The sequence below is a fragment of the Ochotona princeps genome, chromosome X, assembly GCF_030435755.1.
Source record: "Ochotona princeps isolate mOchPri1 chromosome X, mOchPri1.hap1, whole genome shotgun sequence".
NCBI classification, from domain to species: domain Eukaryota; kingdom Metazoa; phylum Chordata; class Mammalia; order Lagomorpha; family Ochotonidae; genus Ochotona; species Ochotona princeps.
In genome coordinates this window covers 46445931-46462343 of record NC_080865.1, presented here as the reverse complement: position 1 = coordinate 46462343, position 16413 = coordinate 46445931, and the positions used below count along the sequence as shown (strand labels likewise).

Here is a 16413-nt window from a genome sequence, read left to right as displayed (position 1 = left end):
TAGAATTTATCCAAGGAGCATTCAACATATGAAAGTCAAGCGATGTAATACACCATGTAAGTAGAATGAAAAAAGGGAAGCACTCAGTGATGCAGAAAATTAGAAATTAAGCAGTACTTTCAGATCATAGCAAAAAAGCATTTATTAAAAACCCACAGGGGGCTGCAGGAGGGAGTGTCTTCCTTGGATCCCGATCCCAGCCAACATGTGCTCATGCTGAGCTGGGCCCGGGCCCACCTGGATTCGGGGACTAGTTCCTTTTGGGTGAGTACACCGAGGGAGGGGGGGAGTCTCCGGGACTGGGGGAGTCTGGGCCCACCCACCGCCCTCATTGGGCAGTGGATGGGATTGGGGTGGGGCGCAACCTTGGGCCTGCGGGTTTAAACTTCCAGCAGCCAGAAGGCTGCTAGGGGCTGCAGGAGGGAGCGTCTTCCTCGGATCCCGATCCCAGCCGCCATGTGTCCATGGTGAGCTGCTCCCGGGTGGCCAGTGTGCCATTTGGTGCCAGGCTGTGCCTGCTGGGCGCCCAGACGGGGAGCTCTGGGGTATTGGTTGTCGGAATCGCTACTTTGGTAGCTCCAGGCTGACCCCACGGTTTCTGGGATCTGAGTCAATCCTAAAGATTACCAATGCCAGTAGCTCTTCCTTTGAAGAACTTGTAATCACTTAACAATGCTGAGCTGTGAACACCTATCATGCAAAAGATAAGTTCAGGCTTGTCTAGCAGAATATTGTTTTGCCTGACATGATGATGGTTCAGGAGACTGGTCACATTAGGCAGGGCCATAATATCAACTAGCACTCTAGAACCTTATCCTGGGGTGGATTCTGTGCAGGATGTGTGGGCCACACCCTGTAGAAAGTTTAGCCCCACTGCTAAACCTAAAAGTTTGGGTGGTTATGGACTAAGCTAGGTGTGACCAAGGAGCTTGCCATCAATCACAGGTAAAGGGACCCGCGACAGACTGGACTGGGCAAGGCAGCAGCACCCAAATGTGCATCCTGAATAGGCTGTGGGGTGGGCCAGGCTGCAACATTCACCAGCTCATACAAGGCCAAATGGGAGGCCAGAGTACACCGGGCACTGGCCTAAAACCAACTGGCATGTATGAGAACTGGGTCTGGGAGTGGATCAAGTGGAGGAACTTGGGAAACTCCCCTGGCGAGTCATAGCTCTCACTGGTGAACACGTGGTCCAGATCTGGGGGTCGGACAAGCAGGGCATAGTAGCTCCAAGATGTGTAAATTGGTAATGGAACGGGATGTACTGGGCAGGACTGAGCAAACCTTAGCCCACAAACAAAACCAGAAACCAGCATGGAGCACAGGTCATACCGAGCTAGGTTCTTGCACCGACTGGTCCTCAGAGCAACCACGGGCATGCGCGTGATTTACGGCTAGGAACAGGCCCAAATGGGAAGGTAAGGGGACACCCTAACTGGGTTGAGGTTCCCACCAAGGGGCGCGTGTGCTGGAATGGGGGCTGCGTTCTATCTAGGAAACAGTTGTAGTCTCCCTTGGCACTAGTGTGGGCTGGGATTGGATGCACCATCTGCTGTCCTGGAGAACCAGGATGGATGTGGGATGGACTAGGCTGGGTCTCAACCCCCTACTGAGCCATGTGTGAGCTGTATGTGGGTATGGACAAGCCATGGCTGGGCTGAAACATCCAACAACAAGAACCAGAATGGGGTGAAAGCCAGCCAAGAAAACCCACTCTTCCTGCTAGGATAGGAGGTGAACTGAATAGGGTTGGCTCATGGACCCCCTGGCATGCCCAAAATCTGGCATTGGGAGGGGTTCTGATGGAGGAGCCTGGGCAACTCCTCTGGCAGGACACAGTCCCTGCAGGTAAGCACAAGAAGCATGATAGGAAACAGCCCAGAATAGGCCATGGAAAGTTCCCAGTGGCACACATTTGGCATGGGTCAGGGGCAGACCAGGCTGAATCATCAGTTCATGTCATCCACTGGCAAATCTGATCACCAGAACAGAGTGTGTGGGTTGAGCCGAGTTTGGTGGCGACAAAGCCCAGTGCACAATATGGAATGCCAGGGCGTAGTTGCCTGTACTGGATGTGACCGCAGCACCCAATCAGCACGTGTGAGAACCAGGAATGGAGGGGGCAGAGCTGGCAGGGGGATTAAGGGGCTGGTCCCCTCGCCGGACAGCTACTCCCACTGGAGAGCGTGGGCTGGGATGGGGACAGACCAGACTAAGCAGGGCTACACCACCTGTGCGCCGCATGTGGACTAGATCAGGGAAAAGCCAGGATAGGCTGACTATTCCTACTGGTGCAAGCATAAATTAGAATGGGTGAGGGTTGTTTGGGCTTAGCCACAACATCAGCTGGCAGAAGCTGGCACTGGGGGCTAATTCTGTCAAGTCAAACCACAGAACCACCCGAAGAGTGCATCAACCGGGATTGAGAGAGACCTGGGAGGGAAATAGTGGGTTCCCCCCTCTTGGGTTACCACTCCCACGGGAGAGCATGAAAACTAGGACAGGGGCTGGGATGGCTAGACAGAGAGGCACTCAACAACATCCGTGAGGGCTGGATGGTTGAGTTGGTTAAATGGAACTAAGCTTTAATACCCATTGACAAGTACAAGAGCCAAATGGGATGTGGGACAGACTGGTCTACTGCTACACATACTGGCAAGCCAGGGTAGGGGGCGGTCTGGTGGGAGTTATTGTGGGTCGCTCCGACTAGGCTGCAGCTCCCACTGGGCCGAGTATGTGCTGGGCAAAACCAGACTAGACTGCAACACCCATTGGTTCCAGTGCAACTCGGGACTGAAAACAGAAACAACCCAGCAATTGAAACCACCAGCTGATCGGGGTGATGGACTGCCGGGCCCTGTGCTTGCTAGAACATACAAGAATCTAGTCTGGGAATACCTCAAAGTTTCTTTGGAGATCTCCCCAATCGAACTGCTGGACTCAGAACTCTAGCCAAGAAAAGACAGAAGACAGAACAGGTCAATCATTCATCTAAGCTATATGTTGGCAGCGAAATATGGGGCAATCAGAGACTTTATGATGGACCATATCAATCAGTGGACGACCTCATCGAGTGAAACTGGCAGAGATTCTTAACTGGAGAGCTATTAAAACCACTTGAGCAAATATCTCAGAGCATGCCCCACATCAGGGACTTGGGGTGGGCAGGAAACCGGGTGGGGCTTCTCCCTCAATATCCCCCTTTACCTCAGATACACGATGGAAACAATATGGACATAATAGTATTACCCACTTCCCTATACCCCCTGAACCTTTTTTTTTTAACCACAATTAACTATGTAAAGATTGTCAACAACTATACAATAAAATAAAATAAATTTAAAAAAAAAAAAACCCACAAACATGATCGTACTTACTGGAAGACCGAAAGATCTCCCTCCCAAAATCAGGAACAGAAGAAAGAGGTCTGCTTTCACTACTGCTTTTCAGTATCATTCTGTAGATTTAAGCCAGAATGGTTAGGCTAGAGAAAGAAATAAGAAGCATTCAAATTGGAAGCAAACAAAAATATCCTGATTTGCAATAAGAATTCCAAAGAATCAACAAAAATGTTTTAAAGTTAATAAACAAAATTCCTCAAAGAAATAAAATAAATGATCAAGACACAAAATTTCACTGGTTCCTTATACAAATAGTGTCTGTTACAAAAGACAAATTGAGGAAACAACTGATTTGTAATAACATAAAAAAACTACAAATAAGTTTAATCAAGGTATTAAGATACTTCTATATTTCTAACACATTACTGAAGAAAATGAAAAACCAAAATAAAATAGAATAATTTCATGTGCCTATAATGTCCAAAGCAAACTATAAATTCAATGAAGCTTTATTAAATTTTGAACTATTCTTTTTGAATAAATTGGAAAATTGAGTCCTCAAATTTATATGGATTGAAAGATGCCTTGAATAGTCCAAGCAGTAGTGAAAGCAGGCATTATTTTAATAGGTAAAAGTAATCATACTAATACCAGGCAACGGTCATATATGACAGTCCCACAGCTAGCATCATATCCAATGGTGACAAAAAAAGGTCAGGAGAAAGACAAGGCTATCCATTCTCAATACTTTTTTTTAAATTTATTTTTATTGCAAAGTCAGATATACAGAGAGGAGGAGAGACAGAGAGGAAAATCTTCCATTCAATTATTCACTCCCCAAGTGACCACAACGGCTGGAGCTGAGTCAATCCAGAGCCAGGATCCAGGAACCTCCTCTGGCTCTCCCACACAGGTGCAGGATCCCAAGGCTTTGGGCCATCCTTGACTTCCAGGCCTTCCACACGGGTGCAGGGTCCCAAGGCTTTGGGCCATCCTTGACTTCCAGGCCTTCCACACGGGTACAGGTCCCAAGGCTTTGGGCCATCCTTGACTGCTTTCCCAGGCCACAAGCAGGGAGCTGGATGGAAAGCAGGGCCGCCAGGATTAGAACCGGCACCCATATGGAATCCCAGAGAATTCAAGACAAGTACCCTAGCTGCTAGGCTACCGCATCGGGGCCTCTCAACACTTCTATACAACAAAATACTGTAGTTACTAGGCAGAAAAATTGCTCAACAAATACAGACATTCAAACTAGAAAGAAATTAATATGCCTCTGTTTATGGGTTGCATTTTACATAGGAAAAAATAATGAATACTTCATAAAGGAACTCTCAGAACTGGTAAATATATTCAGTAAAGTTGTAGAATTAAACATAAAACAAAGATCAGCTGTATTTCTACGCACTAACAATAAACTCTCCTAAAAAGAAATTAAGAAAACCATCCCATTTTCAGTAGCCTGAAAATAAAAGAAAAAGAAACACTTTGAAATAGATTTAACCAAGCAGATGAAAAACCTAAATGGGAAACTGTAACACTGATAAAAGAAACTGAAGAAGACACAATTAAATGGAAAGATATATCATGTCCATGGATAAGAATTAATATGATTAAAATGTTCACAATACCAAGAAAAATTTTCGAAGAAACATTACAATATAATCTTAATGTTCCTAAGGAGGTACAAAATACTGAACAACCAAAACAATCTTGTGAAAGAGAAAAGCTAGAAGCACAACAATCCCTGATTTCAAGTTGTATTGCAAAGCTATAATAATCAAAACAATATACAAAGTATATATAGCAAACAATTCTTTGACAAGGGTGCCAAGAGAACACAATAGGAGAATGAAAGCATTTTTAGTAAATGGTGCTAAGGTAGCTTAATATTCACATGCAAAAAAAATTAAATTGAACTTTATTTTCACACCATGTATAAAAATTACACAAAATTTTTTAAGACTAAAATGTAACCTTTGAAATCTTAACACTCCTCGAAGAAAATGGGAGAAGATACATTTTTATTAGCCTTAGCATCAAATTTTTGGATATGACACCAGAGGCACACATAATAAAATAAAAATAAACAAATTGGGCTACAATGACCTTAAACTTACTGCATAAGAGATGAAATAATCTATCAAATGGAAAACACAAGCTAATGAATGGCAGAGAATATTTGCAAGCCATTACATAATTATTCCACGAAGTCCTTAGCAAAAAAAAAAAAAAAAAACAATAACTTAATTAAAACCTTTCCAACGGATCTAGATTAACATTTTTTTCAGAGAAGACATACAAATTGCCTATAAGTTTATGAAAAAAATATATATGGTATTACTCATCATCAGAATTGTGCAAGTCAAAACTGCAATGAGATTCTTCCTCACTGTATTTAAAATAGCTAGCCTAGCGCCAGCCATTGTAGGTCTTCAAGGAGTGACCCAGCTGATGGGAGCTCTGTCTCTCTTTTGCTCTCTCTGTTTCTGAATCTGTGTCATCTCTTTACCTCTCAAATAAACAAAAATTTTAAAAGCATGAAAGAAACCATTAAAGAATAGTAAAATGTTATCGTATATCATAGTGATAACATAAAAACAGTGACAATGAATATTGATGACAACGCAAAGAATCATAGTTGGTGATAATGTAAAATGACATGACCGCTCTGACCAGTACAATGGAAATTTCTTACTGAACTCAGCATTCAGTTTTCATACAACTGAATGGACTTTGAGACATTTATCCCAGAAAAATACCCACTTTTGTTCATGAGAACAAAACGTTGAGACCTCCAAATTGTCCCTCAATAGCTGGCTTTTGAGGGGCACTTCAAAATATTCAGAAACAAAATATTAATCTGTTTATAAATGAAACAACTTGGATTAAGTTCCAAGAAACTATGCATAAAAGGAAAACCCCAAAAGATTATATACTATCTTATTTCATTTATATAGCATTCTTGAAATTAAAAAGTAGCAGAAATGAAGAAGTGATTACTGATTTCCTGGGCTCAATGGTTGCTTGAGATCTAAAAGGGATGTGGCTTTAAACAGACAGCATAAATTTGTGAGTAACGGTAGTCTTCTGTATTTTACTATATCAATGCCAATATCCTGGTAATCATATTGTTTAGTTTTTCATGATATTATCATTGGAGAAAATGTGGTAAATGTTACATAGCATATACCTGTATTATTTCATACAATTGTATGTAAATCTGCAATTACCTCATTGTAAAATCTTAATTTAATTTTTTGTAAAAAATAAACCTTAAGAGAGATAATGTTTACTGATATGGAAAGAGAAATAATAATACAAATAAAATAACAGTTGGCAAAGCAATATATATAAAGTAATTCTATTGTGAATTAATATGACAAAGCATATATATGTAAAGTAAAATGCATAAACAGTTGCATGTTTAGATGTTAAGAATGGATTAATTCACTGTGGTGAGATCAGGAAGATTTTTATTAACAACGTTATTACTTCGTAATATTTTATTATCTCACAGAAGCAAAGTACTCTGTTCAGAAAAAAAATTTAATGATCATGACTTGAATTCTAAGCTAACTGCTATAATGGAGAGTTATTCTCAGTGACATGTGTAGTATTGTGGCTTTTCATTTAAGGGGATGTACAGTAATTGTGTAATGGAGACTATCATATCCAGATGTGAGGATACAATGTAGTATGCATCTCTACTTCCAGACAAATATGGACTTACAATGAAACTGTTTACTGTATCTTGACAATAGGATGCTGGACTCTCTGCCATTGTCCATGCCTGCAATGATGGACATAAAACTTTTTATGAAGAATTATGCTATAGTAATAACAGGGGAATCCAATGAAGGCGTAGGGAATTGGGGAAGAGATAAGGAATATCTCAGGGCATATGAAACTGCTCCCTTTGGGGTGAGTACACCAAGGGGAGAAGTCTCCGTGACTGGGTAGGTTTGGGGCCCACCCACCACCCTCATTGGGCAGTGAATGGGATTGGGGAGGGGCACGACCTTGGGCCTGGGGGTTTAACCTTCCAGCAGCCTCCCAGCTGCTGGGGGGCCTCAGGACAGGGCGTCTCATGCCTGGATCCCATACACCAGCCACCATGTGCGTGTGGTGAGCTGTCCCCGGGCTGCCTGGGTTCGGGGGCTGCTCCCTTTGGGGTGAGTACACCGAGGGGGGAAGTCTCCGTGACTGGGTAGGTCCAGGGCCCACCCACCGCCCTCATAGGGCGGTGAATGGGATTGGGGAGGGGCACGACCTTGGGCCTGGGGGTTTAAACTTCCAGCAGCCTCCCAGCTGCTGGGGGGCCTCAGGATGGGGAGTCTCATGCCTGGATCCCACACACCAGTCACCATGTGCGTGTGGTGAGCTGTCCCCAGGCCAGTGCACCATTTGGCGCCAGGCTCCGCCTGCTGGCCACCCGAACGGGGAGCTCTGGGGTTTTGGTTCTTTGAATCACTGCTTAGGTAGCTCCAGGTTGAACCCACAGTGCTTCTGGGACGTGAGTCAATCCTAAAGATGCCCAATGACATTAACTCTTCCTTTGAAGATCTTGTAATCACTGAACAAATGCTGAGCACTGAACACCAGTTCATGCAAAAGCTAAGGCTCGGGACTTGTCCAGCAGGAAATCCTATTACCTGACATGATGGTGGATCAGCAGACAGGTCATATTAGGCAGGGCCATAACATTAACTAGCATGCCAGAGAACCATATCCGAAAGTAGATTCTGTGGGGGGATGTGTGGGCCACAACCTGTGGATAATCTAGCCCCATTGGTTAGCTCAAGAGTTGGGGTGGTGATGGACTAAGCTAGGTGTGACCAAGGAGCTTGCCATTAATCACAGGTAAAGGAACTCACAACAGTCTGGACTGGTCAAGGCAGCAGCACCCGAATGTGCATCCTGAATAGGGTGTGGGGTGGGCTGGGCTGCAACATTCACCAGCTCATACAAGGCCAAATGGGAGGCCAGACTGAGCCAGGCACTGGCCTAACACCCACTGGCATGTATGAGAACTGGGTCTGGGATTGGATCAAGTGGAGGAACTTGGGAAACTCTCCTGGCGAGTCATAGCTCCCGCAGGTGAACATGTGGTCCAGACCTGGGGGTCGGACAAGCAAGGCAAAGTAGCTTCAACGGCTGGCTAATGTGTGGGTTGGTAACGGAACAGGGTGTACCAGGCAAGACTGAGCAAACCTTAGCCCACAAACAAAACCAGAAAGCAGGATGGAGCATAGGTCATTCTGAGCTAGGCTCTTGCACCTACTGGTCTGCGTAAGCCAGGGACGCTAAGCCACAGTGTCTAAGGCAGAGGCTGGGACAGGTGAGGGGCTGAGCCAAGCTGAGTCAGAGCAACCACTGGCATGCGCGTGATCTATGGCTGGGAACAGGCCTGATTGGGGAGCTAAGGGGACACCCTAACTGGGTTGAGGTTCCCACAAATGGGCGCATGGCCTAAAATGGGGGCTGCATTCTGATCAGGAAGCAGTTGTAGTCTCCCTTGGCACGAGTGTGGACTTGGACTGGATACACCAGACTGGGTGAGACCCCAACACCTTCTGCTGTCCTGGAGGACAGGGTAGATGTGGGATGGACTAGGCTAGGTCTCAGCCCCTACTGAGCCATATGTGAGCCGTATGTGGGTATGGAGGAGCCATGGCTGAGCTGAAACATCCAACAGCAAGAGTCAAATTGGGTTGAACACCAGTCAAGAAAAGCCACTGTTCCTGCTAGGATAGGAGGTGGACTGAGCAGGGCTGGCTCATGGACCCCCTGGTATGCACTAAATCTGGCATTGGGAGGGGTTCTGATGGAGGAGCCTGAGCAACTCCTCTGGCAGGACACAGACCCTGCAGATAAGCACAAGAAGCATGATTGGAAACAGCCCAGAATAGGCCATGGAAAGTTTCCCAGTGGCATACATTTGGCATGGGTCGGGGGCAGACCGCTGAATCAGTTCACGTCATCCACTGGCAAATCTGAGCACCAGAACAGAGTGTGGGTCGAGCCAGGTTCTGTTGCGACAAAAACCAGTGCACAATATAGAATGCCAAGGTGTGGTTGCCTGTACAGGATGTGACCGCAGCACCCAACCAGGATGCATGAGGACCAGGGAGGGAGGGGGCAGAGCCAGCAGGGGAAATAAGAAGTGGTCCCCTGCTGGACAGCTACTCCCACTGGAGAGCGTGAGCTGGGATGGGGGCAGACCAGACTAAGCAGGGCTACAACACCTGTGGGCCTCATATGGACTAGATCAGGGAAAAGCAAGACTGGGCTGATTGTTCCCACTGGTGCAAATAAAACTTAGAGTGGGTGAGGGTTGTTTGGGCTTAGCCGCAACATCAGCTGGCAGAAGCTGGCACTGGGGGCTAATTCTGTGAAGCTACACTACATAACCATCTGGAGAGTGTATAATCTGGGAGTGGGAGTGGCCTAGAAGGGAAATCGTGGGCTCCTCCCTCTTGGGTTACCACTCCCTCGGGAGAGCATGAAAACTAGGACAGGGGCTGGGGTGGCTAGACAGAGAGGCACTCAACAACAGCCACGAGGGCTGGATAGTTGAGCTGGTTAGATGGAACTAAGCTTCAATACCCATTGACAAGTACAAGAGCCAAATGGGATGGGGGACAGGCTGGACTAGTCTGCTACACATACTGGCAAACCAGGGTAGGGGGCGGGCCTGGTGGGGGTTATTGTGGGTCGCTCCAACTAGACTGCAGCTCCCACTGGTTTATGTGAAGGCCGAGTATGTGCTGGGCAGAATCAGGCTGGGCTAATGCACCTAGGAAGAAAGAAGATGCTCTAAGTACTTTGGGCCCTGCCACCCATGTAAGAGACAAAGGCAGAATTCCAAGCTTCCAGATTTACCCTGACCCAGTTCCAGCCATTGTAGTCATTTGGGAGTAAATCTTTCTCTGTGTGTCTCTAATACACCACCTTTCAAAAAAATAAAACAAATCTTTTTCAAAAATAGATGTGTATAATTGGAGCTGGCACCATGACATAATAGGCTAGTACTCTGCCTCAGATCCTGCATCCTATACAGGCACTGGTTGGTGTCCCGTCTGCTCCAATTAAGATTCAGCATCCTTGGGCCCGGCGGTGTGGCCTAGCGGCTAAAAGTCCTCGCCTTGAACGCACCGGGATCCCATATGGGCGCCAGTTCTAATCCCGGCAGCTCCACTTCCCATCCAGCTCCCTGCTTGTGGCCTGGGAAAGCAATTGAGGATGACCCAAGGCTTTGGGACCCTGCACCCTCGTGGGAGACCTGGAAGAGGTTCCTGGTTCCCGGCATCGGATCGGCGCACACCAGCCCGTTGCGGCTCACTTGGGGAGTGAAACATCGGATGGAAGATCTTCCTCTCTGTCTCTCCTCCTCTCTGTATATCCGGCTTTCCGATAACAATAAAAATCTTTAAAAAAAAAAAAAAGAATAACAAACTTAAAAAAAAAAAAGATTCAGCATCCTGCTTATGGTCTGAGAAAGCAGTGGAAGACGGCTCAATCCCTGGGTGGCTGCAGCCACATGAAGGACCTGGAAGAAATTCCTGATTCCTGGTTTCAAACCAGCTCAGTTCCAGCTTTGTGGCCACTTGGGGAGTCAAACAGCAGATGGAAAACATTTTTCTCTGTCTCCTTCTCTCCATAAATCTCATCCGCCTTCCCAAATGAAAATAAATACATCTTTTTTAAAATAAAAGAAATTAAGAAGGGTTTGTTTCATTTCTTTTTTTTTTTTTTAAGATTTATTCATTTTATTACAGCCAGATATATACACAGGAGAGACAGAGAGGAAGATCTTCCGTCCGATGATTCACTCCCCAAGTGAGCCGCAACGGGCCGATGCGCGCCAATCCGAAGCCGGGAACCTGGAACCTCTTCCGGGTCTCCCACGCGGGTGCAGGGTCCCAAAGCCTTGGGCCGTCCTCAACTGCTTTCCCAGGCCACAAGCAGGGAGCTGGATGGGAAGTGGAGCTGCCGGGATTAGAACCGGCGCTCATATGGGATCCCGGGGCTTTCAAGGCGAGGACTTTAGCCGCTAGGCCACGCCGCCGGGCCCGGTTTGTTTCATTTCTTCCCTCATTTTCTTCACAGCTAACCTTAGTGTGCTGACAAATTTAGAATTACTGACACACATTTGGCAGACAGGTCATGTCCCATCCCATTTCTATCCTTTTTTTTTTTAAAGACCACTGGCTGTTTCCCTTGCACATCCTAGTTTAATAGGACCCTAAGATCATGCAAAAGTCTGAAAAGAGGTCACAGTTCTGTAACATGGAGCACTTACTTGTTTCAAATGCTATCAGCACTTCCTATTTCAAACAGGAAGGAAGTGAAAAACTGGCAGTTGCAAATTCAACATGAGAAATACAAGGCATTTTAATTTCAGGCACAAAAAGACACTGTTAGAGCTACTACTTGCACTTGTCATAATGACAATTTTGGTTTTTACTTGTTGAAATTGTAACCTGGAAATTTCTAGCCTAATACCCTGGAAATCGAACTTACCAGATCCACAGTGTGTTTCCCTAGGAAATTAATATGGGAATTTGCATGATTTCCATGGAGGGAGGGTGCCTATTTTATCTTGGTACAAGAAAAAGACCAATATTCTCTAATAAGAGCATCCCCTAATCAAAGTTAAACAGCTAACAACACAATTTTCAAGATGCTTCTACATACTTAAATCCAGCTCCTGTGTTGAGATGTGAAGCTGTTTTTGTGAGTAGCACAAAATATTCCTTCACTCACCCTATGAAATGTACTATATTCCCCCACCCTTTTCCCTGTTTCTACTAGCTTCTATAAAGGAAATATTCACCCAAACAGTAACTAAATACCGAGCCTCCTTTCCCCCATCACACAGACACACAATTTCTCACCCAATTCAGATGGGAAATACATTGTTAGGCACAACTTAATGGAAGCAAACTAACAAATCCATAAACTAACAGAGTGAATTTGGGATGAATCCACAAATATATACCTCAAATCAGAAAAGATGAAACTAATCAAGCCATTATATTTCTAGGTACTAGCTTAGCTCTGTGAACCAAATACCATCTTCTATGCTCCCTGGAGTTCGGGAGGACAGAGGTGGCAAATCTTCACTTATATTAGTGTATTTTAGTCCAAAGCAAAATCTAGGTTATGCATCAACTGACCAGTGTTGACGGCCTCTAGTCAGTATAGGGATTCACATTTAAGGAAATTATATTACGAAAAGCACTTCTGATAATGCATAAGCAAACCTTTTTTAAGAATCAACAAATTACAAGGAAGAAAAGCTATAGAACTATCATTCAAAAAAACCATGAATCTGGGAGCTGGCACCATGGTGTAGTAGACTAAACTCCCACCTCTGGTGCTGACACCCTATACGGCTGCTGGTTGACATCCTGGTTGCTTCACTTCCAGTACAGCTACCCGTTTATGGCCTGGGAAAGCCAGGATGGCTCAGATCTTGGCACCCTGCACCCACATGGAAGACCTAGAAGAAGCTCCTGACTTCTGACCCCAGATGGGTTAGATCTGGCTGCTGCAGCCACTTAAGCAGTGAACCAGTGGATGGAAACTCTTTCTCTCTCTCTTCTCTGTAAATCTGTCTTCCAAATAGAAATAAAATAATCTTTTACAAAAGCATTAATCTGTTTTTGCATTCAAATTTATGCCCATTACTGCCTGAGATAGCACTTGACAACAATCTAGCAAGACTGGATGTGGGAAAGTTCTTCAAAGTTCTTCCAAATTTCAGGATCATAACTCAATTATAAATAACTGTGAGTGAACAAACTTGACAGTATGAATAAAAATAGTTAAATTTATTAGAATACAATTTGTTGGTGAGAGGGACCAGCTGTGCAAATCCTTACCTAAATATTGAAAACTCCCAGCCCTGAAATAAGGCTTGTTCTTTATAACATTTGGAAACCATCAGAAGAAAACTACAGCTGGGCTGTTCCATCTGCCATGGGAAAGGTCATTGGCTCTATGGAAGACACTATGATGATCTGCTAAAGAAAGCTGCCTGTCAAGAAGCTCAGGTTAGCAATCTACTCATTCCTCCCAACACCCAAATGAAGAAAGCAATGCTTTCTCTCAATCCTGCAGCTTGCAAAGGCAAAACCAAGACTCATTTGAAGAAAACAAAAATGCTGCCCCAGTTTTACATTTTTCTGAATGGATGTGCCTATCATTAAAACAGAATACGAAGGACAAGCCAAGAAACTCCTGGCATTATTGGAAAGTACACATGTGATCATTTTGGCTGCAGGAGACAGGACACTGTAGGAGGCTGTGACTGGAGTTCTACAAAAGAACAATACTACCTTCAAAAAAATTCCCATGGGATTCAGCCCACTAGAACAAATCAGTAGTTTGAGTCCCATATTCTTTGCCAAAAGTAGAAACAAAGTGCAACAAACCACAGATGCCACATTTGCCATCGTGAAAGGAGAGACAGTCTCACCTGATGCATTACAGATCAGGGGTGAAAAGCAACAATCTGGGACCAGTGCGATGGCTCAACAGGCTAATCCTCCTGCCTGTAGCACTGGCATCTCATATGAGCCGCAGTTCATGTCCCAGCTGCACCTTTTCCATCCAACTCCCTGCTTGTAGCCTGGGGAAGTAGCAGAGGATGGCCCAAAGCCTTAGGACCTTGCACCCGCTTAGGAAACCCAGAAGAAGTTCCTGCTTTCTGGCTTTGAATCGATTCAGTCTGTCCATTAAAGCAACTCTGGGAGTGAACTAGCAGGTGCTGGATCTTTTTCTCTGTCTCTCCTCCTATCTGTAAATCTTAAATAAATAAAATTTTTATTGGGCACAGTGCAGTAGCCTAGCAACTAAAGTTCTCACCTTGCATGCCGGGATCCCATATAGGTGCCAGTTCTAATCCTGGTGGCCCCACTCTCCATCCAGCTCCCTGCTTGTGGCCTTGGAAAGCAGTCAAGGACAGCCCAAAACCTTGGGACCCTATACCTGTGTGGAAGGCCTGGAAGAGGTTCCAGACTCCTCGCTTCAAATCGGCACAGCTCTGGCCGTTGCGGCTACTTGGGGAGTGAATCAACGATGAACGATTTTCCTTTCTGTCTCTCCTCCTCTCTGTGTATCTGACTTTCAAATAAAAAAAACTCTTTAAAAAATAAAATTTTTATTTTAAAAAAAAAGGAGTTACCTATGCTTGTTATGACTGTCCTTTGGTGGGGATTAGAGATGTGCTTGTCAAAGTTATTAAGTTGCTAGTATCTTGAACCTCTAAAAATCAAAGCAACCCACCTTTTCAAAACTCTTAAGCAGTGGCTTCAAACTCCTCAAGATTCCATTTGGTACACAGGACCTACAGAAAACCTCCAAGCAAGCCAGAGAGAGCCCTCCATGAATATTACAAAGGCTCACTGGGCATGACCTCGGGATGTCCTCTCCCAAAGAAGTAAGCTCAGAGTTCTGGAAAGAAGCACAGCTGCCCACCAGTGAGCTGTCCATTACAAAACATGGAACAGCCAACTGAACCTTACAGGTAAGGCAGACTTCCTGAGCAGATGTATGGAGCCCAACACAGTCAGCAAAGGAGACTTTGTAACTGCAGGAAGTAAAGCAGTGAGAGGCCCCATGCTGCATGCTACCTCCATGCCAGCCAATGAACTCTGCACCTGCCTTTACGAACAAGAGGCTCTTTTAAAGGAGCATGAAAGCATGCACATGGCGGTGAAGTGGCTCCCCAGGAAACTACACTTTTGTGATTTCAGGAAGAGAGGAGATGTTGCAGGTTGCAGTCCAGTGAGCACTGCTCTGTCTGACCTCCCAGGAATTCCATGAGAAGAGCCTGCCTTCCAAACCACCATTTTTCCATTTCTAGGCTCTTCCATGATTGTTGTTACTGTGTGGGCTTTGCTTCTTATTCAGTCTTGTTCCCATTCTGTCCTTAACCCAAAAGCAAGTGTGTTTTTTTCTTTTCATTGCTGCCAGGATTCTGAAAGCTATTACCAAAGGTAATTCCTTGCTATCCCTGTTTCTGAATAAGTGTATTTGTGCAAATGCAACAGTAGAATAACAGTATTTATCCAGCCTTCAAAAATGTTGTTAGTATTTTCTGTAAAATAACTGCAGTCCGGGAGGGGGGAAAGTGATTCCTCTTGATATTACACTAAAAATTAATAGACCTTGAGAGTGATTTCTTTCTTTCTGGTCTGTTTCTGCATCTGTTATATATGAGGTTATGCTGCATTTATCTATCCAACAAATCAAACCAGAAAAAAAGTAAATAGCTGGGGGCACAGCAATGAATCAGACATGAAATACTCTCAAGAATTCAATTTAGTAAAAAAAAAAATTAAACAACATGAATTTTCAAGGTCCCTTTCATCTCTAAGTCCATGGGGCTCATTGCTAATATGTGAATGTTATAACTGAAAATTCCTTAACCTTCTCTCCGAGTCCTACTTCCATAAGACATATTCCCTATCTAATTATATGTTCTCTTCTTTTTCCCTCAGGACTCTATTTAGTCTTCTCCACTTCAATAAGAAAGAACTTTAAAAGTCTGGGAAAACAAGGAAGAGTGGAGAGAAACCCAGCAGAGATATATCAGTTTGCGCCCTGCACCGTTTCCTGAAAAAAAAAAAAATAGAAAACGTAAAGATAAATATGCCCTGAAAAGACAGGGAGAAAAATAAATGAGGAAAGGCAAGAAAGAGAGATAAGGAATCTGATGTCAATTATAGAAAATATGACATAAGTTTATACAACTGCACAAGGAAAATAGACATTTGGAGTTGCGTGAGGCACTGTCCTGTGTATCATTTAGGAACTGGAAAGCAGGTAAGAGAGGAAATGAATGGGGATGCACAGGAAAGCACTACAAGGTGGCATCTCTCTGCAGTGCAGTCTTAAAGTTAAAAGATCTAACCTTTTTCTCTCCATTACCTAAGTATGAATTCACCTTCTACCGTAATTCAGGAGGGCTGCAACATTTCAAATTAAGATGTGATAATTCACCCTCTCTCTCCCTTTTCAATTCTCCTATAGATCTCTGGGGATCCAAACTCTATTA

The 16413-nt window shown here is 44.5% G+C and overlaps 1 pseudogene; it reads left to right on the top strand.

The window, feature by feature from the left end:
- Positions 1 to 464: 464 nt before the first annotated feature.
- On the top strand, positions 465 to 15179 carry LOC101524652 (acylglycerol kinase, mitochondrial-like; annotated as a pseudogene).
- The last annotated feature ends 1234 nt before the right edge of the window (positions 15180 to 16413 follow it).